Below are 18,743 nucleotides of genomic sequence, written 5' to 3'. Positions count from 1 at the left end.
GTAAAGAAGCCTGATGTGGAGGTCCTGGGCTGGCGTGGTTACAAGTGACCTGCGATTGTGAGGCTCATTGAACATACTGCTAATTTCTCTAAAACGACATTGGAGGCTGCTTATGGTAGAGAAATTAACATTAAATTGTCTTGCAAAAGCTCTGGTGGACATTCCTGCAGTCAGCATGCCAATTGCACATTTCCTCAAAGACATCTGTGACAAAACAACACATTTTAAAGTGGCCTTTTATTGTCCCCAGCACAAGGTGCACCTGTGTAATGACCATGCTGTTTAATGAACTTCTTGATATGCCACACTTGTCAGGTGGATGGATTATCTTGGCAAAAGAGAAATGCTCACTAACAGGGACGCAAACAAATTCATGCACATTTGAGAGTAATAAGCTTTTTCCAAGTATGGAAAATGTCAGGATTTTTTTTTCAGCTCATGAAACATGGGACCAACACTTTACATGTTCCAATTATATTTTTGTTCAGTGTACAACGGTAACTTACCAGTTCACAGTCCACAGTATACCAGCCCTCCCCTCCCACGGTCTACAACACCCTCTGCCCCTCCCTCCCTGTGCCCCATCTGGCTGAAAAGTAAGTGCTTGTCTGGGAAGGCCGCCTCGGATACCCTTCCTTCTTACAGTTTTTTTTCAATCCTTTTGGTGCTATTTTCACAAGTATGTGGTGAATTTTCTTAACACCGAATGCAAAACTCAAAACTGGTCTTACATTCATCTTCTCAATACACCATCCGTGTTTTAATCAGGCTAGGGTCTATTGTTCTCCACTTCCTGTCCGACTGACATGCCAAAAGTAAACTGCCTGTTACTCAGGCCCAGAAGCCAGGACATGCATATAGTTGGTACCGTTGGATAGAAAACACTTTGAAGGTTGTAGAATGTTAAAATAATGTAAGAGACTATAACACAATTGATATTCTAGGAGAAAATCCAAAGAAAAACCAAACATAATCTTTTTTTTTGAGAGTCCATGCTCTTAGAACGGAAAGCTATGGGTTATATGCAATTCCAGCTCCCAGATTGCAATTCATATGCCTTCTACTAGATGTGAAAAGTCTTTATTCAAGGTTTCAGGCTTGTTTCTTCCCAAACGAGGAATAATTTTGCGTTTTGATACTGGGAGTCAGAGTTGGAAATCAGTCTTTGTGCGTGCGATGAAGATGATGCGCACTTATTTTTCTTTGCTATTGAACATACTTATTTCCGTATGAAATATTATAGTGTAATTACATTTTAGGGTACCTGAGGAAATGTATTTTGACTTGTTTTAACAAAGTTTAACGGTAGCTTTTTGGATTCCTTTCTCTGCATGTTGAAGGAGGGGATTACTCAAATTGATGGTGACTTTTTGGATTTTATCTAACAACATGACCATGCATGTTGTAGCTGGGACCCTTTGGATTGTAAATCAGAGGAAGATTTCACAAAAGTATGTGAATACTAAATTGCTATTTAATTTATATTTGTGTATTATGAAGCCTGTGCTGGTTGAATTTTTTTTGATGTGGGGCGCCATCCTCAAACAATCGTATGGCTTTCGCTGTGAAGCCTATTATCCAGCGGACAATGCAGTTAGATTAACAATAATATACACTTTTAGCCGATATAAGACACTTGTATGTACCTAGATGTTTAATATCCATCATTTTATGATTATTTATTTGAATTGCGCGACCCCAATTTCACAGGAAGCTGTTGACAGGTGTCCCGCTGGCACCTATCTTAATCTAATAGCAAAAAAATGCAAGATACATGTTTTAAATTGCCCTTTTGAATGTAATTCTACAGTACCAAGTGTCAATTGCATTGAATTTCACTGTTTTTACATTAGGCAATACACTTGGACTACCCATTAAAATTGACTGTAAATCTAATTTCCATCATTTCTATCCCATTTGTGATCAAAGGGGTGATCATTGATATGAAAATAAATGTATTGTTCAGATATAATTACAACATTGGTGTACTGTAGTCAAATGAAACAAATAACATTAATGACAGAAACATTTAGCAGTCACTAGTTGTTAATCAAGCCGGTCTTGAGCATTTGGCCATAGGTTCTCATCGACATCTCAGTAAATGCCCTCATTGTTCATGAAAAACCTTTTGGCATCCCAGCCTGACATATGTCTGAATTGATGACATTGCATACCTCACCCATGGTGAGGAGGGGGTGGCGCGCTCATGGGGATGGTGATCATAAGGCCTTCCACCTGTATTGTAATCATGTATTGTTTACAGTACTGTATTGGCCAATGTAATTTTAGTAAAGCAGTGTTAACATTACAAACCTAATTTCCATTATGTAGTTCTCAGCCTTTCAATGGCAATACATTCCCCAAACCCCAACACTGTCAACCAAGAGTCAAGTCTAAATGATGGTTTATTCGGTAGTATTTCGTAGTGTGATTAATTTGACTAATTGCATTAGTACTGTACAAAGTTAGAGGTGTGCTATTTGATAGGTTCCCCCACTTCCAGTGGGGAGACCTGAGGTCAACCTACTCCCACCCCCCTCCCTCTGGCTTCCAGTGGGGAGACCTAAGGTCAACCTACCCCCACCCCCCTCCCCATCTCTTACTTCTGAGTGTGACACCTTCCCAGGCAGTAGCCTGCCTAGCTCACAAACTAGAATCAGGGCGCCGAATCCGACAATGTTAATTGACCCACAGTCCCACGCGGTGACATGATATCATTGACGTGATGTGCAAATGAGCGATAGAAAACCATGCAAATGTCACCATTCTGATTTTTTTATGCGGGTGCCCCCTGACTGTAGGTGCCAAGGTCTGGAGGTCTCTGGATGACAGAACAAGATAGATCTATTTCATAGAGGATGTTTGTTTCTTTATAAGAGGGAGGTCATTCGCACGTTTTGGACAGTTTTTTGTCTGGGTTTGGTGCTGGCTTGGCGGGAGCTTGTGATTATAGGGTTTGCCATGAGGGACTTATATTTTTGGCGTGCAACGGTTGGTATGCAGTGGGGATTGCTTCCTGGCAGCTACCACATTGCACTTCACGTTCCCCCATCGCATCCTCTCACTGAGATTGATGCATGTTGGTCAGTTGAGGGTCCCTCCCCTTCAGACTCAGACAGAGAGAAAAGCCTGCGCTTCTTTCACATGCAAAACAGGGGACGGAGTTACTTTGGACAACCCCGTTCCCCACCCGCCACTCAGTCAAGATCCCACGGCTGATACAAACATGCTACCTCATTAGTCAAGTGTGTTATTATAATAATCACTGACACTACCACTGCCCCGCCATCTGTAATCAACTAAATCAAGAACCCTTTATGAGTGCCCAGGAAAAAGAGAGAGAGAGAGAGAGAAGGTCATATACTTTCAACAGGGAATGCTGATTGGAAATCTTTGTGGACTTCAATTATCTTGATAAATATTGCATTTTTTTACAGGCCGAGATCACAAGGACAGCAGTTACACTCTTTCATTTTGCTACAGCTCCCAGCAACATATACAGACATTTCCTAACACTTAGTTACTCTAAATTATTTGGGGCATGGACTACAAGTTGTCCAAAGCGTTCCACAGGGATGCTGGCCCATGGTGATGCCAATGCTTCCGACATTTGTGTCAAGTTGTCTGGATGTCCTTTGGGTGGTTAATTATATTTGATACACATGGGAAATTGTTGAGTGAAGTTCTTGACACACTTAAACCGGTGCGCCTCTGAATGGCCCACATACCCAATCCATGTCTCAATTGTCTCAAGGCTTAAAGATGCTTCTCTAACATGTATCCTCCCCTTCATTTCCACTGATTGAAGTGGATTTAACGGGTGTCATCAATAAGAGATCATAGCTTTCACCTGGATTTACCTAGTCAGTCTATGTCATGGAAAGAGCGGGTGTTCCTAATGTTTTGTACACTCGGTGTATTCCCTATGACTAGTAAATACACTATATATACAAAAGTATGTGGACAACCCTTCAAATTAGTGGATTTGGCCATCTCAGACACACCCGTTGCTGACAGGTGTAGAAAATTGAGCACACAGCTATGCATAGACAAACAATGGAAATAGAATGGCCGTAGTGAAGAGCTCAGTGATTTTCAACGTGGTGCCGTCATAGGATGACACCTTTCCAACAAGTCAGTTCATCAAATTTCTGCCCTGCTAGAGCTGCCCCGGCCAACTGTAAGTGCTGTTATTGGCACACAAGCTCACAGAACAGGACCGCTAAAGCTTGTAGCATGTGAACATCATCTGTCCTACAAAGTTCCAAACTGCCTCTGGAAGCAAAGTCAGCTAAATAACTGCTCGTTGGGAGCTTCATGAAATGGTTTTCCATTGCCGAACAGCCATACACAAGCCTAAGATCACCATGCGCAATGCCAAGCGTCGGCTGGAGTGGTGTAAAGCTTGTCTCCATCGGACTCTGGAGCAGTGGAAACACATTCCCTGGAGTGATGAATCACGCTTCACCATCTGGCAGTCCGACTGACAAATCTGCTCTTTCCCCTCAACAATGAAATCTTCTGACAAATCAAACGTGTAAACAACTATCAACTATCCATAGCAAGCTGCTCTATCCTCGCTAATTGGAGGAGTAAATACATGCGCTAAATGTAAAAGCTATGTAGATTTCACAGGTTAAAATAATGATGAAAACAAGCTATATACATCGTCTCTCTTTTTGGTTTGAACCGGTTCAGAACTGTATTTTTCTGCTCAGAACACTGGAATGGAAAAAAGAATAGTGGTTCTGTTTGGAACAGAATGATTGTAAAATCATTTCCGTTCCAACCCTTGCTTACAATGCAGTACTATGCCTGTATATAAATGCACTTACTGGAAATCGCACTGGATACGAGTGTCTGCTATATGACTAAGATATAGACGTAAACACAACAGTGAATGCAGAATTATAAGTCGGTGATCAGAAAGGATCACTAAATCCTGTTGTGTACATTAGTGCACACAAGCGCGGGTGTACCACTCCCAAGATTAGATACTGGAACATTCTTGGATTACACATCACTTAAAGAAGGCTTTATGATAAACCCAGCTTAATGTGGTCTACTGATTGATTACAGAAAGAAGTCATAACCAGCCATATGAACTTGCAGCATGTCAGTAAAAACCGAAAGGTTAAGCCCTGTCACTGTATAGAGTGGACTACACACTTTGATTAAAAAAAAAGGGTTATTTGGGGTTCTATATAGAACCTCTTGATTCTTTGGACGAGATTAAAGAAGGTTCTATATATAAACCCATTGAAGGCAGAGAACCTTGAGGATTCCATCCCTACCGCAGATTGTAGGCGAACGTGGAGTTGAGCCAACAGCAGCGAACAAAAACTAACAGTCATGTCAAACGCTGAAATAACAGCTAACGATACAGTAGCTGCTTTTATGTTTGTTTTAGCTGCTTTGCATTGCAATGTATGTCCGTATTAATGATGCTGCATGAATTCTCCTAGTCAGAAAAATGGCTAGATGTCTCCTCCGACACGTTCCCGCTCTCGTTTGTATTTTGCAACATTGTTGTCAGGTTGGAGTTGCAAAAAAAAAAGCAAGAGATAATAATGTGTTTAATGGAAGCATACACTCTAAGAATTGGTTAATTGGTTAATTGGGGTTCTCTCTGGAACCTTTTGGTCAAATCAAATGAATGGCCCACCAACTGCCATTCCAACATGAAAACTCAAGAGGACGATGGTTTCCAATACCCTACCAATTAGCACGTTATTTTTCAATTTATTAAGGTAAGCATTATGTAATTCAAGTACATTAAGCCATATTCATGTGACAAACTATAGGCTAGTTCCCTCAAACTCAACTCTGGACCCCAAAGCTAGTTCCACTGCATTTGTTCATTGTTCCCTTCAAATCAGGGAATGATTTAGACCTGGAACACCAGGTGTGTGCAATTATCAGGTAGAATAGAAAACCAGCAGGCTCAGGACCTCGTAGGGCAAGAGTTGAGTTCCACTGGGCTAGATAGCTATGAGTTTGTTTCAGAGTTTGACCACTGTTTGTAAGCTACATAGCTAACGTTAGCTTGCTAGAAAGGGAAAAGCTTTTTTTATTTAACTAGGCAAGTCAGTTAAGAACATATTCTTATTTACAATGACGGTCGACCACAACCAAACCCGGACAACACTGGACCAATTGTGCGCCGCCCTATGGAACTCCCAATCATGGCCGGTTGTGATACAGCCTGGAATTTAACCAGGGTCTGTAGTGACGCCTCTAGCATGAAGATGCAGTGCCTTAGACCGCTGCAGCACTAGGAAGCCCAAGGTTAGGTAGGCTAAGGTTACTTTTAATAAGCATCTTGGCAAGCTAGCTAAGTCTTACAAATAAACCAATATGCCAAATAGAGATAAATACCCAACCTGACATTGGCAATTAGCTAATTGTTACTTTTATTTCAGTATTTTAGTTTCTAGTCACAATCAAATGTATTTATAAAGCCCTTTTTACATCAGCCGATGTCACAAAGTGCTATACAGAAACCCAGCCTAAAACCCCAAACAGCAAGCAATGCAGATGTAGAAGGACGGTGGCTCTGAAAAACTCCCTAGAATGGTAGGATCCAAGGAAGAAACCTAGAGAGGAACCAGGCTCTGAGGGGTGGCCATCGAACCAACTTGACACGATTGTGGGAAGAATCTGGAGTCATCATGGGCCAGCATCCCTGTGGAACATTTGACCACTTGTAGAGCCTATTCACCCAAACACTGAGGCTGTTCTGAGGGCAAAAGGGGAGGGGGGAGCGCAACTCAATATTAGTAAGGTATTCCTACTGTTTGGTTTAGCATATGTTTTACTCATTGTAAGTAAGAATTGGTTCTTAACTAACTTGTCTAGTGAAATAAAGGTTAAATAAATAAAACATCAAATACTCCAGCAGCAACCCGCTGAGGAGCTGCAGGAGAAATCCATCTCAAAATCGCCTCTGTATGCTGTGCATGTGTGATAGCTGTGTTGGATACCTAAGATACATGATGACTTGTGAAAATACACACAGGACAATTTAACTCCCCTAAATGATGTACATTAACCCGCGAGAGGACTATGTTTCATGGAGGCAGACTGGACTGAATGTTGCTGACCTCTGTTGAATGCGCGTGATGGGCAGTGGACTAAGAGGAGGTATGTACTGCATCTACATGATTTATAAGTCTTGGTGATTCAAGAGTTAATCATTTTACATGACTTTTAAAATACTACCGATGTGTTTTGCTCAGAGTCTGGCAGGAACCCAACTATCAGAGGCAGAGGATGTGCTCTTTCGGCTGCTGCTGCCGATGACAACAGGTTGTTCTTCTACGGCATCATGATTATACGTCTGCATTTTTCTCTTCCTTTCAGCAGATTAACTCCTTTTTTGTTTTGCCTTTTCTTCTTCTTCTCAGCAAGCAGCCAGGCAACAACCCATACTGTACTGTTCCATAGAGAAGTCAGCCAGGCAACAACCCATACTGTACTGTTCCATAGAGAAGTCAGCCAGGCAACAACCCATACTGTACTGTTCCATAGAGAAGTCAGCCAGGCAACAACCCATACTGTACTGTTCCATAGAGAAGTCAGCCAGAGTTGGTATCAACATTGACGTGGGCCATCATTCAAAGAAAGAGTTGCCTGCCTGGCAAACCAGTGCATATTTCCAAACTGTGTATGTTTGCCTGGCAAACCAGTGCATATTTCCAAACTGTGTATGTTTGCCTGGCAAACCAGTGCATATTTCCAAACTGTGTATGTTTGCCTGGCAAACCAGTGCATATTTCCAAACTGTGTATGTTTGCCTGGCAAACCACAAAATGTGTATGTTTGCCTGGCAAACCAGTGCATATTTCCAAACTGTGTATGTTTGCCTGGCAAACCAGTGCATATTTCCAAACTGTGTATGTTTGCCTGGCAAACCAGTGCATATTTCCAAACTGTGTATGTTTGCCTGGCAAACCAGTGCATATTTCCAAACTGTGTATGTTTGCATTAACTGATTTATTTTTGTTTGGGTATGAATCTCAAAATGACGCTTATAGTCTTTTGTCTGTTATTTAATTGTTCATTCTATTATATTCTTAGCTGAAAATATTATGATTTATTGGCAGTAGCCTTTGCCATAATTTCCATACAGGGTTCTATATGGAACCAATTTTGGTTCATTGAAGAAGTACACTTGGTTCTGTTCACATTAATTTGTTTTGATTTCAACTGCACCCTTAGTCACTTTGTCCTGCCACCGAGTCTGGCAGGAGCCATTTGCTTTCCAAACCTTGTTTTCCTTGAAATTGTATTTTACATATTGCGAAGGGCCTGTTTTGTCTGAATGCTGGCACACCACCTCTTAAGGATCGGACGCTTTTCTTCATTTCTCGCAAAAAAATGACATACTCAAATCTAACTGCCTGTAGCTCAGGATCTGAAGCAAGGATATGCATATTCTTGATACCACTGGAAAGGAAACACTTTGACGTTTGTGGAAATGTTTAATTAATGTAGGAGAATTTAACACATTGGATCTGGTAAAAGATGATACAAAGAAAAACCTGCGTATTTTAATTTTTTACCATCAGCTTTGAAATGCAAGAGAAAGGCCATAATGTATTATTCCAGCCCAGGCACAATTATAGAGTTTGGCCACTAGATGGCAGCAGTGTATGTGCAACGTTTTTACACTGATCCAATGAACCATTGTATCTATGTTCAAAATGTTGTATCAAGACTGCCCAAATGTGGTTTATTAATACATTTTCAAGTTCATAATTGTGCACTCTCCTCAAACAATAGCATGGTATTATTTCACTGTAATAGCTACTGTAAATTGGACAGTGCAGTTAAATTAACAATAATTGAAGCTTTCTGCCCATATCATATATATATATATATATATATTTTTTTTTTCCACCTTTATTTATTTAACCAGGTAGGCCAGTTGAGAACAAGTTCTCATTTATATCTGTGACCTGGCCAAGTTAAGCAAAGCAGTGCGACAAAAATCTAATCAAAATCAAATCAAATCAAATGTATTTGTCACATACACATGGTTAGCAGATGTTAATGAGAGTGTAGTGAAATGCTTGTGCTTCTAGTTCCGACAATGCAGTAATAACCAACGAGTAATCTAACCTAACAATTCCAAAACGACTACCTTATACACACAAGTGTAAAGGGATAAAGAATATGTACATAAAGATATATGAATGAGTGAGGGTACAGAACGGCATAGGCAAGATGCAGTAGATGGTATCGAGTACAGTATATACATATGAGATGAGTAATGTAGGGTATGTAAACAAAGTGGCATAGTTTAAAGTGGCTAGTGATACATGTATTACATAAAGATGCAGTAGATGATATAGTACAGTATATACATATACATATGAGATGAGTAATGTAGGGTATGTAAACATTATATTAAGTTGCATTGTTTAAAACAACAACACAGAGTTACACATAAACAAACCTACAGTCAATAACACAAAAGAAAAATAGAAACATCTATGTACAGTGTGTGCAAATGTAGAAGAGTAGGGAGGTAAGCAATAAATAGGCCCTAGAGGTGAAAATAATTACAATTTAGCAATAATACTGGAGTGATAGATGTGCAGATGATGATTTGAAAGTAGAGATAAGGGGGTGCAAAAGAGCAAGAGGGTAAGTAATAATATGGGGATGAGGTAGTCGGGTGTGCTATTTACAGATGGGCTGTGTACAAGTACAGTGATCGGTAAGCTGCTCAGACAGCTGATGCCTAAAGTTAGAGAGGGAGATATAGGTCTCCAGCTTCAAAGATTTTTGCAATTCGTTCCAGTCATTGGCAGCAGAGAAGTGGAAGGAAAGGCGGCCAAAGGAAGTGTTGGCTTTCGGGATGACCAGTGCAATATACCTGCTGGAGCGTGTGCAATGGGTGGGTGTTGCTATGGTGACCAGTGAGCTGAGGTAAGGCGGGGCTTTACCTAGCAAAGACTTATAGATGACCTGGAGCCAGTGGGTTTGGCGACGGATATGTAGTGAGGGCCAGCCAACGAGAGCATATAGGTCGCAGTGGTGGGTAGTATATGGGGCTTTGGTGATAAAATGGATGGCATTGTGATAGACTGCATCCAGTTTGCTGAGTAGAGTGTTGGGGGCTATTTTGTAAATGACATCGCCGAAGTCAAGGATCAGTAGGATAGTCAGTTTTACGAGGGTATGTTTGGTGGCATGAGTGAAGGAGGCTTTGTTGTGAAATAGGAAGCCGATTCTAGATTTAATTTTGGATTGGAGATGCTTAATGTGAGTCTGGAAGGAGAGTTTACAGTCTAACCAGACAGCTAGGTATTTGTAGTTGTCCACATATTCTAGGTCAGAACCGTCCAGAGAAGTGATGCTAGATATGTCTATGTCCTGGGTAATGTTCTTGTTACTTACAACCTCATGCTAATAACATTAGCCTACGTAGCTCAACCATCCCGCAGGGGGGACACCAATCCTATAGAGGTTACTGCATCATGATCCAAAATGCAGATGCAGATTGGACATTGGTCTAATGCTAGCGCTTGCAGTTTTCCCTGGTCAGGTCACAGGGTCAGGAGAACCTCTGGGCCTTATCTATGTCCAATGAACTCCAATCCAATATCCATCTTCATTGTACCTCTTTCTTTCCCTTTCTTTCGCTCACTCCCTTCACAGCATGACAGTGCCTGCAGTGTGCACTCTGTCCCCAAAAGGTTACAGACACTGATGCACAAATAAAATACAAATTGCCTAAGAACAGAACTGTCAATCTCAATAGATGAAATGCCAGACACTGAGTACTAAATATTATTACATATTCTAACAATTTACTACATATAATCCTGACAATATGCACCCCCCTCCACCACCAACACCACCCCACCCCCCACCCAACCATCTCAGGGATATTTTGGTTAATGATGCATAATGCATGAATATCTAACTCCCTCTGGCTTCTAATGCAGCCTCTTATTGGCTTTGGCAGAGCGCCATTCACGCCTCTGTCTGTCTGGGCTCCAACCCTCACAGACTCAAGCCCCCACCCCCCAATCAAAGCTGATTTCCCTAACAAAAGCGAATCAGCCAGAACCATCACCAAAACAATCACATAACTGAAGCAGCTTTTATGTTAAAAATACATATTTTGGGTTTGAGAAAAAAAGCACATTTTGCTTTTTGACTATTTTCGTATGTTGTTAGTTGTGTACTGTCAACCTTTTGATCATTTTGGTGTTTGCTTCTCACTCTTTCAGTTTTTCTGTTACGTGGTCCACAAGCACAAGAGAAGAGAAGACAGAGACAGAGAGAGGGAGGGAGAGAGAGGACAGCAGCCCTGGTGACAAGAAAGTTGCCGGGTCATTAACAAGGGGCAGGGGGCCTGGACGTACAGATGAGAGAGCTAGCGAGAGGAGGACAGTGGGACAATCCCCCCCTCCCCCCCACCTCTCACCCCTGAGGGAAAGCGGTGGGACATGGATGAGGGGGAGGGGGGCAGGTGGGGTGCAGAGGAGAACAGAGGGGGGCTGCAGTTATAAAGAGTAAAGACAGAGTGTTATCTGAAACAGCAAATCCCCCCCTGGCTGTAGGGATCTGTGGTGGAGGAAATCAATATATACTCACTGAACACACTGCCATAACCTTGTCAGACCTGAGCAAGGGTACACCAGCTACAGACAGCCAGGGAGAGGGAGAGGGGGAGGGAGGGGAAGGGACAGATAGAGTGGGACAGAGGGAAGATATGGAGAGAAAAGAAGGGAGAAAGTGGGGGCAAGGAGGAAGAGGATTTGATAGGGGTAACGAGGGAGAGGCCAAAAGTGAGAAATAGAGAGAGAGAGAGAGAGAGAGAGAGAAAGAGAGATCAGAGTCGTGGTGTCATGTGGCTGCCCTCAGCAGATTAGAGTGAGTGACCAGTAATAGCAATGTGTGTGTGTGTGTGTGTGTGTGTGTGTGTGTGTGTGTGTGTGTGTGTGTGTGTGTGTGTGTGTGCGCGCATGTGTGGTAATGCCATGGCCTTGCGGTGCTTCTAAAAGCTGTCCACTCAACCGGCTCATGGCGGTGAACCCTCAGATTAGAGAACAGATCCTCACCGGGCCCTCAGTGACCAAACTCTGGACACACACACTGGGTCAGCCAGGAATACGGAAAAACAGTCCTATAACACCACTAATGAACCATCTTGGTTTTTAGTGTGTAGAGATACATGGCCATGGCCTAGTGGATGAGATGGTGCCAGGCCAGTGATTTGAGTCGTCAGTATGGAGGTGGAACAAGGTCAGGGAATGAAGGGGGTCTACAGTAAAAGGGACAGCTGCCCTTTGTCACTCACAGACACATAAACACTGTCCTGCATGGGTACATGTTTTGGTGCCACCCCCCCCCCGTGCCGGCCACATCAATTCCGAGCCCCATCCGATATCCGACATAACGACAACCCGACCCACCCACATACTGTATAATTGTTCCGAGAGCCAATCCGTGACCCGACAAATAGTTTATTTCATTGTTTTTATGGCTCCAGAGTAGTAGGCTAAAAGTCTATTCCCATTCCCTGCTTGAATTGATGTATCTGCGTGTTTATTCAGAATTTGGATAAAAGGAAACCCTTCCATGAATTAAGAATGAAAGGTGTTTCTTCTTTCTTTTAATTTCGCCTGTTACGCTATTTTCACCTCAGCTAGGAGTCAGGGACAATAAGCTAGGCATGTTTCAGCACCACACAAATAGGCTACTGATGGCTAGTTCCCTGCTCCACTCTCTCACTGGTAACTTAGGCCTAGGTTATGTCCTTCTCAATGCTCATGTTGCCTAATGGAATTCACAACAAGCTCCTGGGTTTATAAAAAATATACCATCTTAAAACGTTTTCCGACTCGCAATATAATTGTTCTGAACGTAGACTACGGAGTCAGTTATAGTTTCATTCCACCTGTCAGCTGATTTTTTTTTGTCAACCATCGGGAACCAACCCGAAACATAAACACACACACATTCATGCACACACCAGACACTCAGGACCTCACGGCTTTACAGGCAAGTTCAGGTCAGGGTTGTGACCGGAGTATCGCAAGTAGGCCTTTAACCTTACCGTGTGTTGCCTGACCCCTTCTCACACACACACACACACACACACACACACACACACACACACACACGCGCGCGTACACACACTATCCCGCCCCTTCCCAATGGACGGGAGAGACGAGGACATCATTATGCTCATATCAATCTCAGGCAGAGAGGAACATGTAAAATACATGTGACCTGTCTTGGCTAATGTATTGATATGGGAGCTAAGGAAAGGACTTAATGACCAGGCTGGCTGGCTCACACAGTTAACTCTGCTCTTTCTTCCAGCTACTCCTTTCATCTGAATTATTGAACGGTGTAATATCTGACCACATTTCACAGCTTCTTCTTTTTCTCCCCGTACCGCTCTCTTTTCACTCGATTCAGTCACATTCACCGCTCTCTTTTCACTCGATTCAGTCACATTCACCGCTCTCTTTTCACTCGATTCAGTCACATTCACCGCTATCTTTTCACTCGATTCAGTCACATTCACCGCTCTCTTTTCACTCGATTCAGTCACATTCACCGCTATCTTTTCACTCGATTCAGTCACATTCACCGCTCTCTTTTCACTCGATTGAGTCACATTCACCTCTCTCTTTTCACTCGATTCAGTCACATTCACCGCTCTCTTTTCACTCGATTCAGTCACATTCACCGCTCTCTTTTCACTCGATTCAGTCACATTCACCGCTCGCTTTTCACTCGATTCAGTCACATTCACCGCTCGCTTTTCACTTGATTCCGTCGCATTCACCGCTCTCTTTTCACTCGATTCAGTCACATTCACCGCTCTCTTTTCACTCGATTCAGTCACATTCACCGCTCTCTTTTCACTCGATTCAGTCACATTCACCGCTTGCTTTTCACTTGATTCTGTCGCATTCACCGCTCTCTTTTCACTCGATTCCGTCACATTCACCTCTCTCTTTTCACTCGATTCAGTCACATTCACCGCTCTCTTTTCACTCGATTCAGTCACATTCACCTCTCTCTTTTCACTCGATTCAGTCACATTCACCGCTCGCTTTTCACTCGATTCAGTCACATTCACCGCTCGCTTTTCACTCGATTCCGTCGCATTCACCGCTCTCTTTTCACTCGATTCAGTCACATTCACCGCTCTCTTTTCACTCGATTGAGTCACATTCACCGCTCTCTTTTCACTCGATTTAGTCTCATTCACCGCTCTCTAGCTCTTTTTCCCTCCCCCTTTCCATCGCGTTGTGTATATACTGTATATTTCCCTCTTTACCTCTTTCTTCCCTCTCCTATGTATTGTCAGGGGAGACGAGCAGAGGTGCGGGTGTAGATGATAGATTGTGTATCAGTGGCCTGCTGGTCCTGTGTTGGCTCTGGTCGGTAGAAGGTGAGGAGCACGCTAGATTAAGTCGTCCCCCCCACCCAACCACTTCTGTCCCCCTATCTACCCCTCCGCCTTCCTGGCTCAGGGTGTTCCATTGGTATTGACCTTGTACAGACCACTTGACCAACTCCAGCCTCCCAGCTCTGCTGTAATCTGACCCACAGGGCTGCAGGACAAGGAGAGATAGACAGGAGGGGAGTATTTACAGAGCGAGTGGGAGAGGATGGGGTGAGGAAGGAAAGAGAGAATGGAAGTGAGCGGAGAGGGACAGAGATTGTGTTTGATGATGACCAGCAACCTGTACATGCCCCTAAGTAACAATAACAGAGAGTTAGCTGATGAGTAAAGCGTAAATCAGACCACAGACGCTAAGTTGCGATAGTCCAGCATCCCATTGTAACACAGCTACACATCGCTGAGACTACTTGGGGAAATTGCTTCGCTTAGAAAAACAAAAATACGAGAGCCAACGGTCCAATATTCTAGAATACTGCGGTGAGAACACGTTTTGGACTTTGACAAACCCTTCATACACATTTGACCTGGCCTGGCTTTGGATCTATTGCATTATTTACTCAATTATGAAAATAACTGAAGGCGGTTTGAAAATGATACTTAAAATTCTTGAATTTAATATATACTGTATATGCTGTATTTCCTGATTATGTGTGTGTGTGTGTGTGTGTGTGTGTGTGTGTGTGTGTGTGTGTGTGTGTGTGTGTGTGTGTGTGTGTGTGTGTGTGTGTGGGCAGTGTCCTTGCTCTTACACAGGTAACTGTATGCTGGAAGGCAGAAGGACAAAGCGAGAGAGAGGAGAGTAATAAAGGATCGGCCATCATTTAAAAAGCAGCCATGCATATCTGAATTTGGCTCCGACACACTCCTCCTCCCTCTCTTTGTCCTGCTCTGCTCTCCACGCTCACCAGATCTCCATTTTTCTTTTTGCTCCTCATTTCCTCTCCTTCCGCTAGACAATCAATTCCCGCACTTGGTGTGGCAGACCCCCCAGCCCTCCCTCCCCTACCCCACCCTCACACACACACACACACACACACACACACACACACACACACACACACACACACACCCTGGCGCTGGTCAGGCAACTGAGTCTGACCTTTTCACCGATTCCCGTTATTAGAGAAACTGACATTCAAGCCCCAAGCCCCCCAGGACACTGCGAGACCGCCACGACCAAACACACACACACACGCCGCCCACATAACCCCACTAGCGCCACCATATACTCACTGCACACACACATCCACATCCCCTTAATATCAGTCATTCACTGACAACAAACAGGATGAATCCTTTGACATAAGACAGTCATTGGTAACACTGGTCCTCACGCACCAGTAGTGTCTGCTGGTTTTATCTTCTCCCTCTGGTTCGGATCAATCGAAGGCTGTGATTGCTCAGATAGTGGCACATATCTGTTTTCCCTGGTCTGAATCAGTCACAGGCTATCAAAGGGTCGGTGGGGCTAATTGAACAGAGTGGCAATCAATCCAAAACAACCAGATCTGGCTCAGGTGTTTCAGAACATTCGATGGAGTATTTGAGTGTACAGACTTGTTCTTGGAATTACCCCAGGAAATTGTGACTGGGTCACATGTCATGCCATACACACTTCCTCGTAACTTGAGTATCACATCAGCAGAGGGAGTGTGTACATGTGTGCGTTCGCATGCGTGGAAGCAGGTGTATGTATAAAGTGTCAGGGACAATACACACATGTTGAGTGACAACGTTCCTTTCAGCTTGTTAACAAGGAAAACATACCGACGGAGGCTCTTGAATGAAGGTTTCCCACCAAAAATAGATTATTTCCAGGACATAAAACAGCTTCTGTCTTAAATAGACTTGCACACATCCCACTGGAAATATAGAGCAGAGCGTGAAACACAAATAAATAGAATCAACTTTGGTTTGAGTTACTAAAGTGCTCTCATTTACACGATCATTAGTGCTCTGGTTTAATGAGCGTTTGAAAAGAGAAGGAAAGGAAGCAGAGAAATAGATTGGGTGAAAGAAAAGAGGAGTGAGAGGGAAATTTGAATAATTTACGTGGCGAAAGTTCACTGCTTTTTAATCCAAAACAGGCTGTTTATGCCGTGGCCAGATCAGAATTTGGCCTGTGTGTGTGCGTGCATGTGTGTGTGTGTGTGCGTGTGTGTGGTTCATGCCATGAACACACACAAACTCTTCCCTTAATTATGTGGCGTTTGCCTCAGTGAACGATGTTTCTGTGTGATAATTCTGTATTTCGGTAATTGTTACCGTGTTAGCATAGCCACGTAAACGGCATGGCCTATTGTAAATTGTTAGGAGGTTAATTAGTAGCAGCAATGTGCTGTAATGATAGACACTCTCCAATCAGCAATGTCTTTAAACAGCAGGAACAAATAAATACTACAGCAACCCAATGGAACCTACACAGACATGGGAAGTGTGTTTGTGTGTATGTTTGTGTGTGTGTGTGTGTGTGTGTGTGTGTGTGTGTGTGTGTGTGTGTGTGTGTGTGTGTGTGTGTGTGTGTGTGTGTGTGTGCGTGTGTGTGTGTGCGTGTGTGCGTGTGAGACGTCTTTCATGCGGTCGTATTTACTTACCTAGAGAGCCTCCCAGCATCACTCAGCACTCAGATCACTTGCGGGTGAGGTCAAAAACAGGTGCGTATGTGTGTCTGTGATTGTGTATGAGCGTGTGTGTGTGTGTGTGTGTGTGTGTGTGTGTGTGTGCGTGTGTGTGTGTGTGCGTGTGTGTGTGTGTGTGTGCGTGTGGGTGCGTGTGTGTTTGCGTGCATCCACGTGTATTTGCAAAGGTGTGGCTGGGCCAGTAGAACAGGTCAAGCATGTGACCAGTCAGCGCTCAGGGGCAAAGGGTGTGTTCCATAGAAATGGTCTTCTGGGAAACGTTGAGAAAAGTGTACAAGCATGTTTGTGTTCATGTGGTGTGTGAGTGAGTGTTCATTTGGAATACAATGTGCCCAAGGGGTGTAAGGCAGGAGGGAACATACCAATCCTTCCCCTTTTCTTCTCTTTCCTCTCTTCCATTACTCAGAAAGCAGAAACCTGGTGACCTGATTTAGTTCATTTTCACCTGTGAAATAACAGCAGTGGGTTAAATGCTGGGGACACATTTCGCTTGAATGCGTTCAGTTACGCAACTGACTAGGCATCCCCTTTCCCTTACCATACCGAGAAACAGACTACTGTAAAGTTGAATAATCAACTCTTTTATATGTATGCACTTATGTCCGATATTTTGTTTAAAGTCTAGGACCGGAAAAAAATGAGGTTGTCTTCGGAAAGAGCTGGCTTTACAAAAAAAGCTATTTTATATGGGTTTTGACAAGCCTTTTGAGATCGAGACACATTGTGTCACATAAACGGTCTGAGATCCAGGGATCGAGGGAGTTGTGTGTGTGGGTGGGTGGGTGGGTGGGTGGTGGGGGGTTATGGAAAAAACATGTTTTTTAAATAAATGTGTGCCTAGCACTGCAGTTGAACTCTTGACCCTCGGAGCCAGAGCTCGGGGATTACACCCATACACCATTATTGTTCACAATGGCCTATCAAATCCCAAGCCTACTTAATGGTAGTAGTGCTCACGGTTGCTCCAAGAAGGTTTTGATGTCCTCTCCCGACATCCTGTTTACCTGGACCGACGTCAAATTTCGCAGTGGATCTTGAGCAACCTGGCTGCTATCACACAAACAAACAAATACAGATGCACACACGCCAGGCCTTTGTTCAAATACTACTTCAAATTACTTTCACATACATTTCGAAGTATGTAAAAAGACTAGTTGAATGTTGGAATGTATTTGGAAATACACTTGGGTAGTATTGGTATGTATATGAAAATACTCAAATACACTGACTCAAATAGATTCCCATGCATTTTACCCAGGTATTTGAAAATAGTATTTGAAATAAGTATTTAAAAATGTTTTCCAATAACTGACTATTTATAGGAAATTATTTGAAAAGCGATGGGACAAGACTGTAACTACCAATTGGATATCACAAATAAAAAATTAAAAAATTAATTAAATAGTTGATTCATGCCAAAATACTAAAATACTCAGAGAAATATACATTTACAGTGCCGTCAGGAAGTATGACGTTCTACACATTTTGTTGCGTTACAGCCTGAGTTTAAAATGGATTAAATTACCTTTTTTTTTCACTGGCCGACAGACAATACCTCATAATATCAAAGTTCAATTATATTTGTTGATTTGTTTTTGAAAAGTAATTCAAACTGAAAAGCCGAAATGTCTTGAGGCAAAAAGTATTCAACCTCATTT

The sequence above is a fragment of the Oncorhynchus nerka genome, linkage group LG28, assembly GCF_034236695.1.
Source record: "Oncorhynchus nerka isolate Pitt River linkage group LG28, Oner_Uvic_2.0, whole genome shotgun sequence".
NCBI classification, from domain to species: Eukaryota; Metazoa; Chordata; class Actinopteri; order Salmoniformes; family Salmonidae; genus Oncorhynchus; species Oncorhynchus nerka.
The sequence above is the reverse complement of the archived record's forward strand: the minus strand, read 5'-3'. Positions refer to the sequence as shown.